The following is a 19,501-nucleotide window of genomic DNA, read 5'->3' as shown; positions in this document are numbered from 1 at the left end:
GTATCTCACTGTTTCCATTGTTTCCCCATCTATTTGCTATGAAGTGATGGGACTGGATGCCATGATCTTAGTGTTCTGAATGTTGAGTTTTAAGCCAATTTTTTCACTCTCTTCTTTCACTTTTATCAAGAGGCTCTTTAGTTCCTCTTCACTTTTTGCCAAAAGGGTGGTGTCATCTGCATAGCTGAAGTTATTGATATTTCTCCCGGCAGTCTTGACTCCAGCTTGTGCCTCAGTCAGCCCAGCATTTCACTTGATGTACTCTGCATATAAGTTAAATAAGCAGGGTGACAATGTACATCCTTTCCTGATTTGGAACAAGTCTATTGTTCCATGTCCAATTGCTTCTTGACCTGCATACAGATTTCCCAGGAGGCAGGTAAGGTGGTCTGGTGTTCCCATCTCTTGAAGAATTTTCCAGTTTGTTGTGATCCACATAGTCAAAGGCCTTGCCTTGGCATAGTCAATAAAGCAGCAGTAGATGTATCTCTGGAACTCTTTTGTTTTTTCGATGATCCAGTGGATGTTGGCAATTTGATCTCTGTTTCCTCTGCCTTTTCTAAATCCAGTTTGAAGATCTGGAAGTTCAAGGTTCATATATTGTTGAAGGCTGGCTTGGAATATTTTGAACATTACTTTGCTAGCATGTGAGATGAGTGCAATTGCCCATCAGTGTGGAAACAGCCAATGAGGCATCATAGGTGATGAACTGCAAATACACCTCTTGGAACATTCATTTGCCATTTTTCTGGTATCTAATAAAGAGAATAAGCAATCAAAGCCTTTAAGTTTTTCTGGGCAAGGGACTTCCCTTTTAGCCCAGTGGTTAAGAATCAGCCTTGCAAAGTCAGGGAACATGAGTTCCATTCCTGGTCAGGGAACTGAGATCCCACATGCCGTGGAGCAATGAAGCCCATGGGCTGAAACTATTTAACTCAAGCATCACAACTGGAGAGTCTATGCTCATGCGCTGTAACAAAAGATCTCACATGATGCAACAAATTTCCCACGTGCCACAAGTAAGATCCAACACAGCTAAATAAATAAATTTTAAAAAAAAAACAGTAGTAACAAGAAAATAAGGGGATTCCCTGGTAAAGAATCCACCTGCCAATGCAGGAGATGTGGATTTGATCCCTGAGTTGGGAAGATCCTCTGGAGAAGGAAATGGTCACCCACTCCCGTACTCTTGCCTGGGAAATTTCAAGGACAAAGGAGCCTGGTGGGCTGCAGTTCATGGGGTCACAGAAGAGCTGGATATGACTTAGTAACTAAAAAACAACAGCAAGAAAATAAATTGACAGAAATAATTATTAAAAATTGTTATTGAAAAAAACTCATTTTTTTTTTCTGAGTGAGTTTCATACATTAGGGAAGTGGAAAAAAATTATCCCTCTGCATGATAACTAGCAAACAACCCTTCCTAATGTCAATGGAGGCTAATGGGCCAGGACCTAACAAAAGTATTCAAGTACATGAGAAAAGACAAGGAAAAGCAGAACTCTTGAGTTCACTACTTAAGCCCACAGAACAATTTAGCAGACTTCTCATAATGTTATAGGTCACACCAGTACACACGTACAGAGAAAATGACATCATGAAATTTCACATCACATCTGGATGTGCTAGATCCTCACAGCTGGATTTCAGGAGTTAGAACCACATTCTAGAAGATGTTGATGTTTCTGTTTGCTCATACCTTTCTCCTTCGTAATACAACAGCAGACGAAGTGAACTTAGCAGGAGCATCTTTGAGGATAAATAGGCCAAAGAAAGATCAATTAAGCCCTTAGTTTAAAACCAGAAACTATAAAACTCCTAGAGGAGAACATAGGCAAAACACTATCCGACATAAATCACAGCAGGATCCTCTATGACCCACCTCCCAGAATATTGGAAATAAAAGCAAAAATAAACAAATGGGACCTAATTAAACTTAAAAGCTTTTGCACAACAAATAAACAAATAGGACCTAATTAAACTTAAAAGCTTTTGCACAACAAAGAAAACTATAAGCAAGGTGAAAAGACAGCCCTCAGATTGGGAGAAAATAATACCAAATGAAGCAACAGACAAAGGATTAATCTCAAACATATACAAGCAACCCCTGCAACTCAATTCCAGAAAAATAAATGAACCAATCAAAAAATGGGCCAAAGAACTAAACAGAAATTTCTCCAAAGAAGACATACAGATGGCTAACATACACATGAAAATATGTTCAACATCACTCATTATCAGAGAAATGCAAATCAAAACCACAATGAGGTACCATTACACGCCAGTCAGGATGGCTGCTATCCAAAAGTCTACAAGCAATAAATGCTGGAGAGGGTGTGGAGAAAAGGGAAACCTCTTACACTGTTGGTGGGAATGCAAACTAGCACAACCACTATGGAGAACAGTGTGGAGATTCCTTAAAAAACTGGAAATAGAACTGCCATATGACCCAGCAATTCCACTTCTGGACATACACATCGAGGAAACCAGATCTGAAAGAGACACGTGTACCCCAGTGTTCATCACAGCACTGCTTATAATAGCCAGGACAGGGAAGCAACCTAGATGCCCATCAGCAGACGAATGGATAAGGAAGCTGCGGTAAATATACACAATGGAATATTACTCAGCCATTAAAAAGAATTCATTTGAATCAGTTCTAATGAGATGGGTGAAACTGGAGCCCATTATATAGAGTGAAGTAAGCCAAAAGATAAAGACCAATACAGTATACTAACACATGTATATGGAATTTAAAAAGATGGTAACGATAACCCTATATGCAAAACAGAAAAAGAGACACAGATGTACAGAACAGACTTTTGGACTCTGTGGGAGAAGGCGAGGGTAGGATGTTCTGAGAGAATAGCATTGAAACAAGTACACTATCAAGGGTGAAACAGATCACCAGCCCAGGCTGGATGAGACAAGTGCTCAGGCCTGGTGCACTGGGAAGACCCAGAGGGATGGGATGGGGAGGGAGGCGGGAGGGGTGATCGGGATGGGGAACACATGTAAATCCATGGCTGATTAACGTCAGTGTATGGCAAAAACCACTACAATATTGTAAAGTAAGTAGCCTCCAACTAATAAAAATAAATGAAGAAAAAAAAAAAACTAAAAACCTGCACTGGCCTCTCATAAGTGTATTGTGATGACCTCACAGCAGAGAGTATATGCTATTGCCAGAAACATCCACCAAGATAATGTTGCCAGAGCCTTCAGTTGCCTCATTTACCGACCTTCACAAGACTTCACCTTTGGCAAATTTGGGTTAAGCAGAGTTGGCATCAAGAGTTAGCTGTAGGATAATCTGTAAAGCACGTGAAATTTGACTGCAAACACGCTCAATTGTCTTTCCATCATTCTCTTTCACGTCTATATTCCGCAACCCCTGCCGAGCTTTTATGAACCTTCTCTTTCCCCTTCCATGTACCCAAAAAAATGCTAACTGTCCCGGGTTTCATTCAGTAAGCAATGGAGTACATTGGTTTAATCAACAACCTGTTTCTAAGCACTTATGTTCTGAACCCATAGGAAACAACAGGAATACAATGTTGTTAAGACCTCCCATCTACCCTAAATGACTTTTACAGTTAGTTTGGAGAAGAAGGTTACTCATGAAACAATTAATGAGCAACAGTGTACAGTAAAATGTTAATGTCACTCATGTCCCAGGCACAAAAGGGCTTAGAGAAGCAAGAGATTGGTATGAGATTGTAAAGTGAAATAATTTTTTGGCAGAAGTGAGACAACAATTGAACTCAGAAGTATGAGGAAGATCACATGATACGTGGAGAAAGAGTTGTCAGTGGGAAACAATTAAATCATGATACGAATAGAATAGAAGCTAGTGGATTTGATGCTATTTTTGCTTGAGCAAAAAATGTGGCTTTATATTGAAGTTTCATTTCTTCAACTCACACGGATACTAAAGGCTAGCACAATATTTTGGAGGTTAGAGGTCTTGGAAATCTTTGAACTCATGCCTTGTTAAGGTTTGTCCAACTCTCTTGCCTATGCAAACAAGCCTGGAGAGCTTTGAAAACAGAGTCAACTTTTGAAAATGTCTGGGCCCCACAGAAGGTAATGTGTCTTCTTAGGATCAGATGTGTATCTAATCCTATTTGTTTTTGTTGCTTTACCAGGAGACAGTGCTTTCTCTCTTAAACCAGTGCATGCCCACTCACACACTCACACCACACACACGGACATATACACACACCCATGTTTTATTAAAGATCATGTCCTAAAGTATCTGGACAGGGTGAAAAACAAAAACCTTTGAATAATATGACATTTTCACTTGCAAAAATATTAATGCCTTGCTATGTACTAGCCATATTTGTGTGCATGCTAAGTGGCTTCAGTTGTGCCCAATCCTTTGCGACTCTATGGACTGGAGCCCAACAGGTTCCTCTTGTCCGTGGGATTCTCCAGGCAAGAATACTGGAATGGGCTGCGATCCCCTCCTCCAGGGGATCTTCCTGACCCAGAGATCAAACACGAGTCCCCTGTGTTTCCTTCATTGCAGGCGGATTCTTTACCGCTGAGTCACTGGGAAAGCCCCACTAGCTATGTTTATATGAGACTAAAACAATGAACTGAAAGATGAAAATCAGAGTCAAAATAGTTGTTGGCAGCAGTGGAGAAAAAAATGAAAAATGTAGTTGTTTTCTGCATTCAGAATCACTCCAGAGGTTGGTTTATTTTTAAAGCTGAACTGAATTCAATCCAACAGGTATTTGTGTGAAAAGTCTTTCCCTATGGAATTACTTACAGGACCAAAGGACAGTTTTCTTATGAGGAACTTGGTGAAATGCAGAGGCCAGTGCAGCAGGTCTGAGAGTCTACAGATTTCACAAGCTCCCAGGTGATCTATGCAGCTGGTTCATGGGCCATACCTTAAGCAAGCCTGGAGAATATGGAGCATGGGTTTATTTTCTTTCTTATTTATTTATTTAGCTGAGCTGGATCTTAGTTGCGCACACAGGATCTTTGGCTGCAGCATGCAAATTCTGAGTTGCAGTATGTGGGATCTAGTTTGCTGACCAGGGATCAAACCCAGGTCCCCTGCATTGGGACCACTGAGTCTTAGCCATTGGACCACCAGTGAAGTCTGTGAAGCATGCTTTTCAATCTTTTACACTGATGTTCACTTTACAAGTTGTTTATACTTCAGCATAGATAGGTTTGTAATTATACAATCACAATAATAAGTGTTGTTCTTATTGTTCAGTTGCCAATTCGTGTCCGACTCGTTGCAACCCCATGGACACCAGGCTTCCCTGTCCTTCACTATGTCTCACAGTTTGCTCAAATTCATAATCAGCAATGCTATCTAACCATCTTATCCTCTTCTGCCCTTTCCTTTTGCCTCAATCTTTCCCAGCATCAGGGTCTTTTCCAATGAGTTGGCTCTTCACAACAGATGACCAGAGTGTTGGAGCTTCAGCTTTAGAATCAGTCCTTCCAATGAATATTCAGGGTTGATTTCCTTTAGAATTGACTGGTCTGATGTCCTTTCAGTTCAAGAGACTCTCAGGAGTTTTCTCCAGAACCACACTTCTAAAGCATCAATTCTTTGGCTCTCGGCCTTCTTTATGGTCCAGTAGTGTGTATGCTTTGTCAAAGTACACTTCCTTCAAAATATTTCTACTGCGTCTTAGTGTGTGAGGAACGCAGAGAGATCCCCTAAGTAGATAATAGCCAAAAGGAGATGCCCCAAAAGTACCTTGAGACCCAATTCAATACCACTCACCAGCTGAACCTCCAGAAAGTACTAAAGCAAATGTTATGAAATATTTCATTCTTATCTCCCACTAACTCCATTTAATGTAAGCTCTGTGAAGCCAGAAACATTATTGTCTTATTTAAAAGAAAAATGACTTGCTTGAAAATACGGGCTCCTATAAGTTTTAAAACCACAGTTCCAATTTCAAGGAAGAAATGCATCTTGACAGAGGCACCTGCAGGCTATTCATAATGTTGACATCTAACTGTCCATGTTTCTTTTGTGCCCAAAACGTTGAGGCTTCAGAACCGCCAGGTCCAGTGAGAGTCAATACAGGGTCCACTTCCTAAGGCAACAATTCCCTAGATTTAGGTAGGTACAGGTATTAACTGTGATCAAAAGACTCCAAGCCCATTGCAGTACAGACAAGTTACAGGACTGCTCCCACAGAAATCTGGATATACCAACACGGTCATAGATCTCAGCTACTCTCCCTACCTTTTACCATAGATAGCCCATATGCCTGTACTTCTGATTGGACTGTTCATACACCAGTCAATAGAGCTAGCATGATCATTTCGATAACTTGATAATTAATTGCTTGCTTAGTCAATGAGTTTAAGTGATCAGTGTGAGAAACCCAAGCAGGTGTTAGGAGAAACTCCATAGGAGAGACTCCCATGTAGAGTTCTTCATCCTAATGTTGAAGAGTCTAATGTGATCATTTCACTTTACTGACTAGGAAACTGAGAGCCAGAGATGAGCAGTGACTGGTTCAAGGTCACCCAGCTAGTAAGTACATAGCTGAAATGATATCTTGGTTTCCTGGTTTCTAGTCTCAGAGAAGTATTTTTTTTTCACCCAGCTTCTATATCCTCTATATATCAAGTAAAATATGTCTATTTTACTTGCTAAGTAAAATATTATTTTAGTAGACTATAACAAAACTGTGCAATAGTACAACAGTTGCAACTGCTTACTAATGAGTATTAAAGACTTCTCTGCTTTATTAAGGTATAATTGACAAATAAAATTGTAAGATATTTAAAGTATGTATAGCAATGATTTGATATTCATATACATTGTGAAAGGATTGTTTTCATATAGTCTATTAAAACATCTGCCCTCTTAGCAAACTTCAATTATACAATACAATATTATCAACTATAGTCACCATGTTATACATTAGATACTCAAGACCTTTATATATACACACGTTTACTTTATCCATTCATCCACTGACAGGCAATTGTTTCCATATCTTGGCTATTGTGAATAATGTCGCTATGAACATGGGGACACAGATGTCTCTTCAATATCCTGATTTCATTTTCTTTGGACTTAAACCCAGAAGGGGACTGCTATAGCACATCAAGTTCTAATATTTTCTATCAGATTTACTGAGCTATAATTGACAATATTGCACTGTATAAGTTTAAGGTATACAACATAATGATTTGACTTACATACATCATGAATGATTATCACAATAATGTTTAGTAAACATCTATCATCTCATACAGACACAAAATTAAATAGAAAAAAAAATACTTTCCTTGTGATGAGAACTCTTAGGATTTACTCTCTGAGGAACTTTCATGTATAAAACAGCAGTGTGAATTATATTTATCACATTGTGCATTGCATCCCTAGTACTTATTTATCATATGCAAGTTTGTACATTTTGACTGCTTTCATGAAATTTCCCCACCTCCCACTCCCTTTACCCGTAACCACAAATCTGATCTCTTTTTCCATTTGTTTGTTTTTGAAGTGTTATTGACCTACAACACAATGCTAGTTCCTATTACTTGACATAATGATTCAATATTTCTATGCATTTCAAAAGGATCACAATAAGTCTAGATATAATCTGGTGCCATACAAAGCTATTGCACAATTATTAACTATATTCCCTGTACTGTGCATTTCATACTCGTGACTCATTTATTTTGTAACTCAAAGTTTGTATCTCTTAATTTCCCTCACCTATTTCTTTCCCTGCCTGCATCCTGCTTCTTTTCTGACAACCGCCAGCTTGTTCTGGGCAGAGAGTCTGAATAGACATTTTCCAGGGAAAACATACAGATGGCCAACAGGCAGAAAAGATTCTCAATATCACTTATCACTGCTGCTGCTGCTGCCAAGTCGCTTCAGTCATGCCAGACTCTGTGCGACCCCATAGACGGCAGCCTACCAGGCTCCGCCATCCCTGGGATTCTCCAGTGGGTTGCCATTTCCTTCTCCAATGCATGAAAGTGAAAAGTGAAAGTGAAGGCGCTCAGTCGTGTCCGACTCTTAGCGACCCCACGGGCTGCAGCCCACCAGGCTCCTCCGTCCATGGGATTTTCCAGGCAAGAGTACTAGAGTGGGGTGCCATTGCCTTCTCCGATCTTTAATCACCGCTGCTGCTGCTACGTCACTCCAGTCGTGTCCGACTATGTGCGACCCCAGAGACTAGGGAAGTTCAAATCAAAACCATCATGAAATATCAATTCACAACTGTCAGAATAGCTATTATCAAAAAGTCAACAAATAACAAGCATTGGCGAGGATATGGGGAGATGGGAACACTTGTGCACTGATGGTGGAAAAGTTAAATTGTGCAGCCACTATGGGAAACAGCATGGAGAGACTTCAAAAAATTAAAACTAGAACTACCATGCTGCTGCTGCTGCTAAGTCACTCCAGTCGTGTCCGACTCTTGTGAGACCCCATAGACGGCAGCCCACCAGGCTCCTCTGTCCCTGTGATTCTCCAGGCAAGAATACTGGAATGGTTTGCCATTTCCTTCTCCAATGCATGCATGCACACTAAGTCGCTTCAGCCATGTCCGACTCTGTGTGACCCTATGGAGAGCAGCCCACCAGGCTCCTCCATCCACAGGATTCTCCAGGCAAGAATACTGGAGTGTGTTGCCATTTCCTTCTCCAGGACTACCATATGATCCAGTAATTCCATGCCTAAGTATCTATCTGAAGAAAATGAAAACACTAATTAGAAAAAGTGCTTGTACCCTTCTGTTTATTTCAGCTCTTTTTTTCAATAGCCAAAATATGGAAGCAACCTAAGTGTCCATCAATAAAGGTGAGGTGTATATACATATCAGAATACTATTCAGCCATGAAGAATAATGAAATCTTGCCATTTGCTGCAACATGGATGTACCTTGATGGTATTATGCTAAAAGTGAAATAAGTTAGAGAAAGACAAATATTGTGTGATTTCACTTGTGTGTGGAATCTTAAATAAACATAAAATAGAAATAAAGTTATAAAGAACAAACACGTAGTTCTATCTTTAGTTTTTTGAGGACACTTCATGGCTGCACTAATTTACATTCCCACCAACAGCCTACAAGCGTTCCCTTTCTCCATGTCCTTTGTTACACCTCTTATCTTTTTCAGGATAGCTGTTCTAAAGGTATGAAGTAACATTTCATTGTGGTTTTAAGTGATTTCCCCTGATGATTTCAGTGATGAGCACCTTTTCACATAGTTACTGGACACCTGTATGTCTTCTTTGGAAAAATATCTATTCAGGTTTTCTGTCCATTTTTTAATCATATTATTTGGGGTTTTGCTGTTGAGTTATGTTAAAGTTTTTAGTAACTGTTTCTGTGTTATTTGTTCAGATTGAACTCAAATTGCATGAAAAACTCTATTATTCCATTTAATCTCTCTCTATTTGCCTTCCCTCCCAAGTGGAGGAGCAAAAACAGAAAGAGAGAAAAGAATCTTGGCTTAGACTGTGGAAGAAAGAGTCTGACTTCATTTTGGGGGTTTGCCGACAGTGGTCAAGAGCCCCCCACCCACTCCCCTCCTTCTCTTCTGCTCCCCAGTAAGCAAGCTGATACAAAAGCACATGTGTTTTCCTTCTTTTGTGCCAACAGGAAGTTCAAACCACATAGGCCCCTATTCTCAAGGAAACCTCATCCCTGCTCCTCTCCCTAACCACAATGAAAACCCCAAACCACTCTCCTTTCTCTGCTCTCATAGGTCATTTCTGGACATGCTTGGAGCTTCCTTGGCCTCTCTATAAAGCCTCATCACATTGAATTAAACTCCTGGTTCATGTGCAGTATCACCACTCTGGACATCTGAACCACACTTGGGGTGAGAGTCGTTTTGTCTCTGCAGAGTGTTCTAACAGACTGCTTCCAGGCATTTGTGTAGCCAGTAGCAAAAAGGACTACAGTGAATGGATCCCTAAGATGCAAAAGTGGTAAAAAAAAACTTTTTTATGAAATCTGCTCATTATTTCACCAAACGATTAGAAGCAAATAATTTACCAATGCAAAGCTAGAAACAGGATTAGACAAATATATATATATATATATATATATATATATATATATTTTATCCCTTTGGGCTGTGAATCCTCAATTAAAAAGTTATATTTATATTAGGAAGAAAAGCAGTTCCAGTCCAAGTGATTTTATGTGTATGCTTTTAGTATGACAAGCACCCTGTGTAACTTAATAGTGTAAGAAACGTGTCTGACAGATGATCTACATTTTCAGTCATACCAGAAGTATTATGCTTTTGAATAACCTATCTCAACTAAAAAACCCATCCACAAATCAAGTTTTTCCAGGATTTTTAGGTTTTTCTTTATAGATCTATCATACTCCTCCGTTTAACCCTCACAATACATATATAAGCTATAAGAAGGAGTTTGTTGACTTAACTTTCTAACTTATCCTGAAAACCTAATACAATTCTTGGAAAATAACACTCATTCAACTCAAATATTTGTTGAGTGAAACACATCCAACCAGATGTATCAAATACCTAAGTGTCAGGCACTGTTCCAATTACATCTGCTAAATATTTTGGATTCTTTATAAACACAGAATATTATAAATAAAAATTAACTGGATACATTTGGTTACAGTGATTTTCCTTTTACTGAGAATGTTCCAGAAACACACAGAGATGTGGTGACCAGAATCAAGGCTTATTCATGACCCCAAATCCGTAGCCAAAATGTTGAAAGGGGGAGGTTTAGACTGATAGCCAAGTCAGCCCAGTCAGAAACATTTGGCAGAGATTTTTCTAGCAAGAACAAAAGGAAGATGGCCAGCCCAACTCTGATGTGGAGGCTACAGGATGTAAAGTTCAAGAGTTAACGATAGCCGTGTTTTTTATCCTGTGGAGGAAATCTCAAGTGAAAGAGAATAAAATCAGCTAAAGAGAAAAGAGCATCTAGACCACATTAGTAGCATCCTTCTTTACCCATGTCAGTAATGATACCCTCTACCTTGTGACTCTGCAGTTTTCACTAAAGGGGCCAGAGTCTATTTACCCATCCCCTGAATCTGAGCTTGACTATATAGTCAATAGTCAATCGTCCATACAATTAACAGGCTACCATGCACTAGTTCCAAAGCCTCGTGTATTCTTATTCTCACTCTTGTGACTCTGCTCCTCCTGCAAGAAAAGGTTCAGACATGAAGCAACCTAAATGTGCATCAACAGATGAATGGATAAAGAAGATGGTGTGTATATAGAAGAAGGTGGTATATATATATATATATATATAACAAATATATACTCCATATATTCCATATATGGAATATTATTCAGTCAAAAAAGGAACACAATTGGATCATTTATAGTGATGGGGATGAACCTAGAATCTGTCATACAGAATGAAGTATTTCAGAAAGAGAAAATCAAGTATTATATACTAATGTATATATATGCAGTATCTAGAAAAATAGGACTGATGAACCTATTTGCAGGGCAGGAAGAGAGATCCCGACCTGGAGAATGAACTTGCGGACATGGCAGGTGGGGAAGGAGAAGGGGGGAAGAACTGAGAGGAGCACTTACATACACACAGTACCAGGAGTAAGGTAGACAGTGGGATGCAGATGTGTAGCACACAGGGAGCGTAGCCTGGAGCTCTGTGATGACCAGGGGGGTGAGATGGGTGGAGGGTGGGCGGGATGCTCAAGAGGGAGATTTTATATATATATATAGAGAGAGAGAGAGGGGATTCTTGGTGTTGTACAACAAAAACTAACACAGTTTGTAAAGTAGCTATAGTCCTATTAAATTTTTATTTTTTTTAAAAAAAGGACAGGTTCAGGTTAATCAGCTATAGCAGAGTCAAGGGCCCCAGTATCCTCAGCTGACAGCCGGAAGCCCTCAGACACAGGAGTGACCCCAAGCAAGGTGAGCAGAGCTTCCTTGCCATCCTGCAGCTTATCCCAGACACAAAACCAATAAAATAAACTTATTGTTAAGGAATCCTCAATTGGTCAAGAACAGCAATACTGCACAGTATTCTTGTGGGCATAACCATAACAATACTGCCCACATTCTTGTGAGCATAACCAATAAACTCTCCTTTCCCTATGTTTAGGGTCATTTGGATATCCTTTTTTATGAAGTGTCTATCCATTCAAGCTCTGTGATGGCTTCAAGAAAATCTATAGACATGATTTGTTGGGCTTTTCATTATTGCAGGGATGGGAGCTAGGTTCTTGCTAGTCTCTCCCTCCCTGAATCAACTACAGACATCCTGATGTTTCATTCTCTCCTAAATCAAATATTTGGATGACCCCTGAGTCTGTCTGTATCACCTGTGCTTTTTTATCTTGATTATCAGCTATATGTTTTTGCCTTTTCATATGTCTGTGAATATTTATTAGATGCAGAACGTAGTATACATTTTAAAAAGGTATAGGCTCCAAATGGTATTATCTGTTATAATATTTGGGCTTCCTGAGTGGTGCCCAGTAGTAAAGAACCTGCCTGCCAATGTAGAGACATAAAAGATGTGAGTTCTAACCCTGGGTCAGGAAGATCCCCTGGCGGAGAGCATGGCAACCCACTCCAGTATTCTTGCCTGGAGAGTCCCACGGACAGAAGAACCTGGTGGGCTACCGTCCATGGGGTAGCAAACAGTCGGACGCGACTGGAGCAATTAGAATACTACCAGACAGAATTCCCCCACTCCTATCAGATACACAGAAGAAAAGGCTGAGGAACTGAATTCACATTAGACATTGAGCTTGCTGGGACTGAATTTCAGTTGTAGCAAATCTCTGTCTATATCTAGCTTTCTATCTTTCTAAGATGGAACCCTTCTGGGATTCTGATTAAGAGTGTGTTACAGAGCCTTCTCCTCAGCACTGAGATTCCGAGGAAGATCCAGACCTAGATCGTCCCTGCAAGGTCTCCCAGTTCAGCATTCTGTCCTCCAACACCCAACCATCTTCAAAATCTAGTGTCTTTAAAAGGATATTGGCTAAGTCCCGATTTGAGACACCACTCGTGGTAAGTCTTGTTTCCTACAAGCACTGTGAGCCTGGGAGATTTCACTGCTCCTTGCGGTTCCAGCCTAGCTCCTCATGGTACGAGAACTCTGCAGAAAGGCCAGCTCTGCGGGCCTATTGTTTCCAGTTTATGACACCGGCCCTGCATGACCAATGAAAGCATGGCTGGTTTCACTTCCTCCCAGTAAGTCCTAGGAGGAAAACCAATGGACATCGGCTCACGTTGGAAAATCCTATCACCTATTCAGTGTGGCTCATTTAGTCCTTAGTGTTTTCCATGTTCTCTGATGCCTGAAAAGTATCATGTTATTTACCTGGCCTTTTATAGTTGTTTCCATGAACGCAATCAGTTCAGTTCAGTTGCTCAGTCGTGTCCAACTCTTTGAGACCTCATGAACCACAGCACGCCAGGCCTCCCTGTCCATCACCAACTCCCTAAGTTTACCCAAACCCATGTTCATTGAGTCGGTGGTGCCATCCAAGCATCTCATCCTCTGTCGTCCCCTTCTCCTCCTGCCTTCAATCTTTCCCAGCATCAGGGTCTTTTCCAATGAGTCAGCTATTCGCATGAGGTGGGCAAAGTATTGGAGTTTCAGCTTCAACATCAGTCCCTCCAGTGGACACCCAGGACTGATCTCCTTTAGGATGGACTGGTTGGATCTCCTTGTAGTCCAAGGGACTCTCAAAAGTCTTCTCCAACACCACAGTTCAAAAGCATCAATTTTTTGGCACTCAGCTTTCTTTATAGTCCAACTCTCATATCCATACACACTGGAAAAACCATAGCCTTGACTAGATGGACCTTTGTTGGCAAAATAATGTCTCTGCTTTTTAATATGCTATCTAGGTTGGTCATTACTTTCCTTCCAAGGAGTAAGCATCTTTTAATTTCATGGTTGCAATCACCACCTGCAGTGATTTTGGAGCCCCCAAAAATAAAGTCTGACACTGTTTCCACTGTTTCCCCATCTATTTCCCATGAAGTGATGGGGCCAGATGCCATGATCTTAGTTTTCTGAACGTTGAGCTCTAAGCCAACCTTTTCACTCTCCTCCTTCACTTTCATCAAGAGGCTTTTTAGTTCCTCTTCACTTTCTGCCATGAGGGTGGTGTAATCTGCATATCTGAGGTTATTGATATTTCTCCCGGCAATCTTGATTCCAGCTTGTGCTTCTTCCAGCCCAGCGTTCCTCATGATGTACTCTGCATATAAGTTAAATAAGCACAGTGACAATATACAGCCTTGACATACTCCTTTTCCTATTTGGAACCAGTCTGTTGTTCCATGTCCAGTTCTAACTGTTACTTCCTGACCTGCATATAGGTTTCTCAAGAGGCAGGTCAGGTGGTCTGGTGTTCCCATCTCTTTCAGAATTTTCCACAGTTTATTGTTATCCACACAGTCAAAGGCTTTGGCATAGTCAATAAAGCAGAAATGGATGTTTTTCTGGAACTCTCTTGCTTTTTCATGATCCAGCAGATGTTGGCAACTTGATCTCTGGTTCCTCTGCCTTTTCTAAAACAAGCTTGAACATCTGAAAGGTCATGGTTCACATATTGCTGAAGTGTGGCGTAGAGAATTTTGAGCATTACTTTACAGGCATGTGAGATGAGTGCAATTGTGCGGTAGTCTGAGCATTCTTTTGGATTGCCTTTCTTTGAGACTGGAATGAAAATGGACCTTTTCCAGTCCTGTAACCACTGCTGAGTTTTCCAAATTTGCTGGCATATTGAGTGCAGCACTATCACAGCATCATCTTTCAGGATTTGAAATAGCCCAACTGGAATTTCATCACCTCCACTAGCTTTGTTCCTAGTGATGCTTTCTAAGGCCCACTTGACTTCACACTCCAGGATGTCTGGCTCTAGGTGAGTGATTACACCATTGTGGTTATCTGGGTCATGAAGATCTTTTTTGTACAGTTCTTCTGTGTATTCTTGCCACTTCTTCTTAATATCTTCTGCTTCTGTTAGGTCCGTACGATTTCTGTCCTTTATTGAACCCATCTTTGCATGAAATGTTCCCTTGGTATCTCTAATTTTCTTGAAGAGATCTCTAGTCTTTCCCATTCTGTTGTTTTCCTCTATTTCTTTGCATTGATCGCTGAGGAAGGCTTTCTTATCTCTCCTTGCTATTCTTGCAGAAGCGCGCCGGCTGCGACGGACCGCGCACAAGCGTAGCCCTGAGAAGCTACCCTTCGCTCAAAGTCAGGGGCTGCGATGGCGCAGGAGGGGCCGAAAGGATCTACCCCACACTCGAGGTCAGGGGCGGCTGTCGAGAGGAGCAACCAAACATCCAAGGTAAGGAGCAGCAGCTTCGCTTTGCTGGATCAGCCGTAAAGTGATAACCCACGTCCAAGGTAAGAAAAACCCAAGTAAGACGGTAGGTGTTGGGAAAGTGAAAGTGAAGTCTCGCAGTCGTGTTCCGAGTCTTTGCGACCCCATGGACAGTAGCCTGCAGCAGGCTCCTCCATCCATGGGATTTTCTAGGCAAGAGTACTGGAGTGGGTTGCCATTTCCTTCTCCAGGGAATCTTCCCCACCCGGGGGTGAACCCAGGTCTCCCACACTGTAGACAGACGCTTTACCGTCTGAGCAACCAGGGAAGTGGGCAGACTCACTGAAACCATAATCACAGAAAACTAGCCAGTCTGATCACAGGGACCACAGTCTTGTCTAACTCAATGAAACTAAGCCATGCCATGTGGGGCCACCCCGGAGGGGCGGGGCATGGTGGAGAGGTCTGACAGAATCATAGGCTTATGAACAATTGAAACGATCTGCCTCATTCTTAATTAAAAAATACAAATTAAAAAAATGAAAAATCTTGTTTTCTGGCAAATTTTTTTAAGCTTAATCATATCCACTCCAGATAAATTTAGGGGAAAAGGCACTCTTCCTTTTCAGGTTGGAATTTGATTTAGATTAAACATTTTGGAGGAAATCTTTGATCAAAAATGTTTATATAACAGTCATATTTCTAAGACCTTACTATATATATTCTCAAAGTTCACCAAGACCCAGTACAAGGATGTTCATTATATAGTCTCTTATAATAGAAAAAAATTTAAAACAATCTAAATTTATATCAGTAAAGCAATGGTTAAATGATGTTTAGTGTATCCAATTAATGTAATTATATACAGCCATTGAAAGAATGACCCAGGTATATATGCACTTTAGCATTGTAGAAAGAAGTCCAAGATTTGTTACTAAGTGAAAGAGAAAAAAGACACAAATAATATGGTGTACTTTATTGGTACTACTTTCAGGAAATAAAAGAGGCATAGAAACAGATATTGAATATACAGGTGGAGGAGACAGATAAGCTTGGTATTTGGGATGCTGATAAAGGGGATGGCACCCCTTGGTGCAGCCACAATGGAAAAAAAAGAGTATGAAGATTCCTCAAAAAGCTAAAGATAGAACTGTGAATTTGTTCTCTATAATTCTTCTGTTTTATGTCTCTTCATTTTTTTTAGATTCTACGTATAAGTGAAATCACATAATATCTGTCTTTCTCTGACTGACTTATTTCACTAAGCAAAATACTGTCTAGGTCCATCCACTTTGTTGCAAACTCTTCCAACCCTCCTGCATAAAATGAAAAGATATCCCCTCTTGGATGAGGTCTACTTAACCCCCAACTGGTCATCATCAATAGCTCCTTTCCTAGCCCACACCCTTACTCGAGATGAACATTTCAGTTGAGTTCAGTCACTCAGTCATGTCTGACTCTTTGTGACCCCATGGACTGCAGCACCCCAGGTCTCCCTGTCCATCACTAACTCACGGAGCCTGTTCAAACTCATGTCCATTGAGTTAGTAATGCCACCCAACCATCTCATCTTCTGTCATCCCCTTCTCCTCCTGCCTTCAATCATTCCCAGCATCAGGGTCTTTTCCAAGGAGTCAGTTCTTCACATCAGGTGGAAGTATTGGAGTTTCAGCTTCAACAACAGTCCTTCTAATGAATATTCAGGACTGATTTCTTTGTGGTCCAAGAGACTCTCAAGAGTTTTCTCCAGCACCACAGTTCAAGAGCATTAATACTTCAGTGCTCAGTTTTCTTTATAATCCGACTCTCACATTCATGCATGACTACTGGAAAAAACATAGCTTTGACTAGACAGACCTTTGATGGCAAAGTAATGTCTCTGCTTTTTAATATGCTGTCTAGGTTGGTCATATCTTTCCTTCCAAGAAGCATGTGTCTTTTAATTTCATGGCTGCAATCAGATGCCATGAAGTGATGGGAGTGGATGCCATGAGCTTCATTTTTTGAGTGTTGAGTTTTAAACCAGCCTTTTCACTCTCCTCTTTCACTTTCATCAAGAGGCTCTTTAGTTATTTTTCGTTTTCTGACATAAGAGTGGTGTCATCTGCATATCTGAAGTTATTGATATTTCTCCTGGCAATCTTGACTCCAGCTTGTGCTTCATCCAGACGGGCATTTCGCATGATGTACTCTGCATATAAGTTAAATAAGCAGAGTGACACTATATAGCTTTGATGTACTCCTTTCTCAACTTGGAACCAGTCTGTTGTTCCATGTCTCATTCTAACCCTTTGCTTCTTGACCTGCATACAGGTTTCTCAGGAGGCAGCTAAGGTGGTCTGGTATTCTCATCTCTTGAACAATTTTTTCAGTTTATTGTGTTCTACACAGTCAAAGGCTTTGGCATAATCAGTAAAGCAGAAGTAGATATTTTTCTGAAATTCTCTTGCTTTTTCTATGACCCAATGGATGTTGGCAATTTGATCTCTGGTTCCTCTGACTTTTCTAAATCCAGCTGGGACATCTGGAATTTCACAGTTCACATACTGTTGAAGCCTGGCTTGGAGAATTTTGAGCATTACTTTGCTCGCATGTGAGATGCATTACTTTCCTCGCATGTGAGATGAGTGCAATTGTGTGATAGTTTGAACATTCTTTGGCATTGCCTTTCTTTGGGATTGGAATGAAAACTGACCTTTACCATAAAGAGATACTGTTATCATATTTTTATGGTCCTGTAGGTATGGTTGAATCCATCCTCTAGGTTGTTTTAAAGTAGGCTGAAGTGGCAAGGTAAAAGTTGCATGCAGGATAAAATAAGAGAAAAATAAATGGTTGATTAAGCATCAGCGTTTATATGGTAGGTCCATGATGAGTTTCAGTCTAAAATGATTCTCGTACCCAAAAGAAAAAGAGAATGAACTGGCAGGGGTAAAGATGGAGTGCATGCAGGCTAAGTCACTTCAGTAATGTGACCTCATGGACTGTAGCCCACCAGGCTCCTCTGTCCATAGGGATTCTCCAGGTGAGAATACTGGAATGGGTTGCCATCCCCTCCTCCAGGGGATCTTCCTGAAATACAGAGATTGCCTCACAAACAGGCAGCTCCTTTCAGCTTAGACTGAGAAGTTAAATAAGAAGAGTGAAGAGAGCTGTGGTTCAGGGTTGCTTTGCTTTGATTTCACTGAGAGACCACAGTTATAACTGCCAGGGAGGCTTTGTATTAATAAAAGACCTGCTTCTAAAGCATACCCATCTTTGCAGTATTGAGTAAATTTACCACTACTCAATTTAGATTGATATGTCATTTGTCATATGTCATTAAGTTTCCTTTCCATTAATGTTGCTAAATATTTTAAATGTTTTTAATACCACTTATATGTGGAATATAAAAAATAAAGCAAAATACAGCAAACTATATTCACATATAACAAAAAAGAAGCAGACTCACCAATATAGAGAACAAATGTGTAGTTACCATTAGTGGTGGGGAGCAATATAGGAATAAGAAGTACAAACTATTAGGTATAAAATAAGCTATAAGGACATACTGTACAGCATGGGAAATATAGACAATATTTTATAATAACTATAAATGGAATACAACCTTAAAAATTGTGAATCACTATATTGTACACCTGTAACAATATTGTACATACAGCAACTATACTTTAAAATTCTTTCCATTTAGATTTACTCCCATTTGGGAGTGGGCTACTTTGGTAGGCATATTTAAGAATAACTTTTGGCACTTTTAGGACTACAGTGTTAGTCATCACATTTTCAAAGTATGTCCTTCAAGAAATTAATTAGAGGTGATGCCCATCAGGCTCAAATATTTATTAGTCAGTGTCCCTCCAAACTTGTAAATATTTATTAACCTTTCAGTCAAATTTTTCTTACTACACAGTGTAGAATAACAGTGCTTTGCCTAAGCAATGGGCTTGTTTTCATCCCACAGACACTGAAGGAATAACTCATCATGTTGTCCTCCTAAAAGCTGAAGTCCTAAAAGCTCAAAGCCAATTCCATGGCCCTCTTCTGTGCACATTAGGGCAACCTCAACTATGCAAGGTGAAAACTAGCCTCTTTCCATATTCACTATTTTTCCATCTTTCTCTTTTGCTCAACTGGCTCACTTAGTTGTATCACATCTTATTTCAAAAATTGGCTTAAATAACTTGGGGAACCAAGCAGAATAT

At 40.3% G+C, this 19,501-nt stretch overlaps 1 long non-coding RNA gene across 5 annotated transcripts in view; it reads right to left on the bottom strand.

Annotated features, from left to right (window-relative positions):
* The window catches only part of LOC139029684 (uncharacterized), a 297,875-nt gene that overhangs the window by 161,290 nt on the left and 117,084 nt on the right, over positions 1 to 19,501 (bottom strand). The window contains exon 3 of one of the 5 annotated variants that reach the window (XR_011481877.1): positions 1,514 to 1,749. The exons of 2 other annotated variants lie outside the window; for them this stretch is intronic. This is a non-coding gene — a long non-coding RNA (uncharacterized lncRNA). Of the gene's footprint in view, positions 1 to 1,513; positions 1,750 to 8,407; positions 8,710 to 17,676; positions 18,080 to 19,501 lie in introns of those variants that run through there. 2 more of the 5 variants (XR_011481876.1, XR_011481878.1) reach the window with 2 other exon arrangements.

Source organism: Odocoileus virginianus, chromosome 19, assembly GCF_023699985.2.
Source record: "Odocoileus virginianus isolate 20LAN1187 ecotype Illinois chromosome 19, Ovbor_1.2, whole genome shotgun sequence".
In the NCBI taxonomy this organism is placed as follows: domain Eukaryota; kingdom Metazoa; phylum Chordata; class Mammalia; order Artiodactyla; family Cervidae; genus Odocoileus; species Odocoileus virginianus.
Note: the sequence above shows the minus strand (reverse complement) of the source record. Positions and strands in the feature narration are given on the sequence as shown.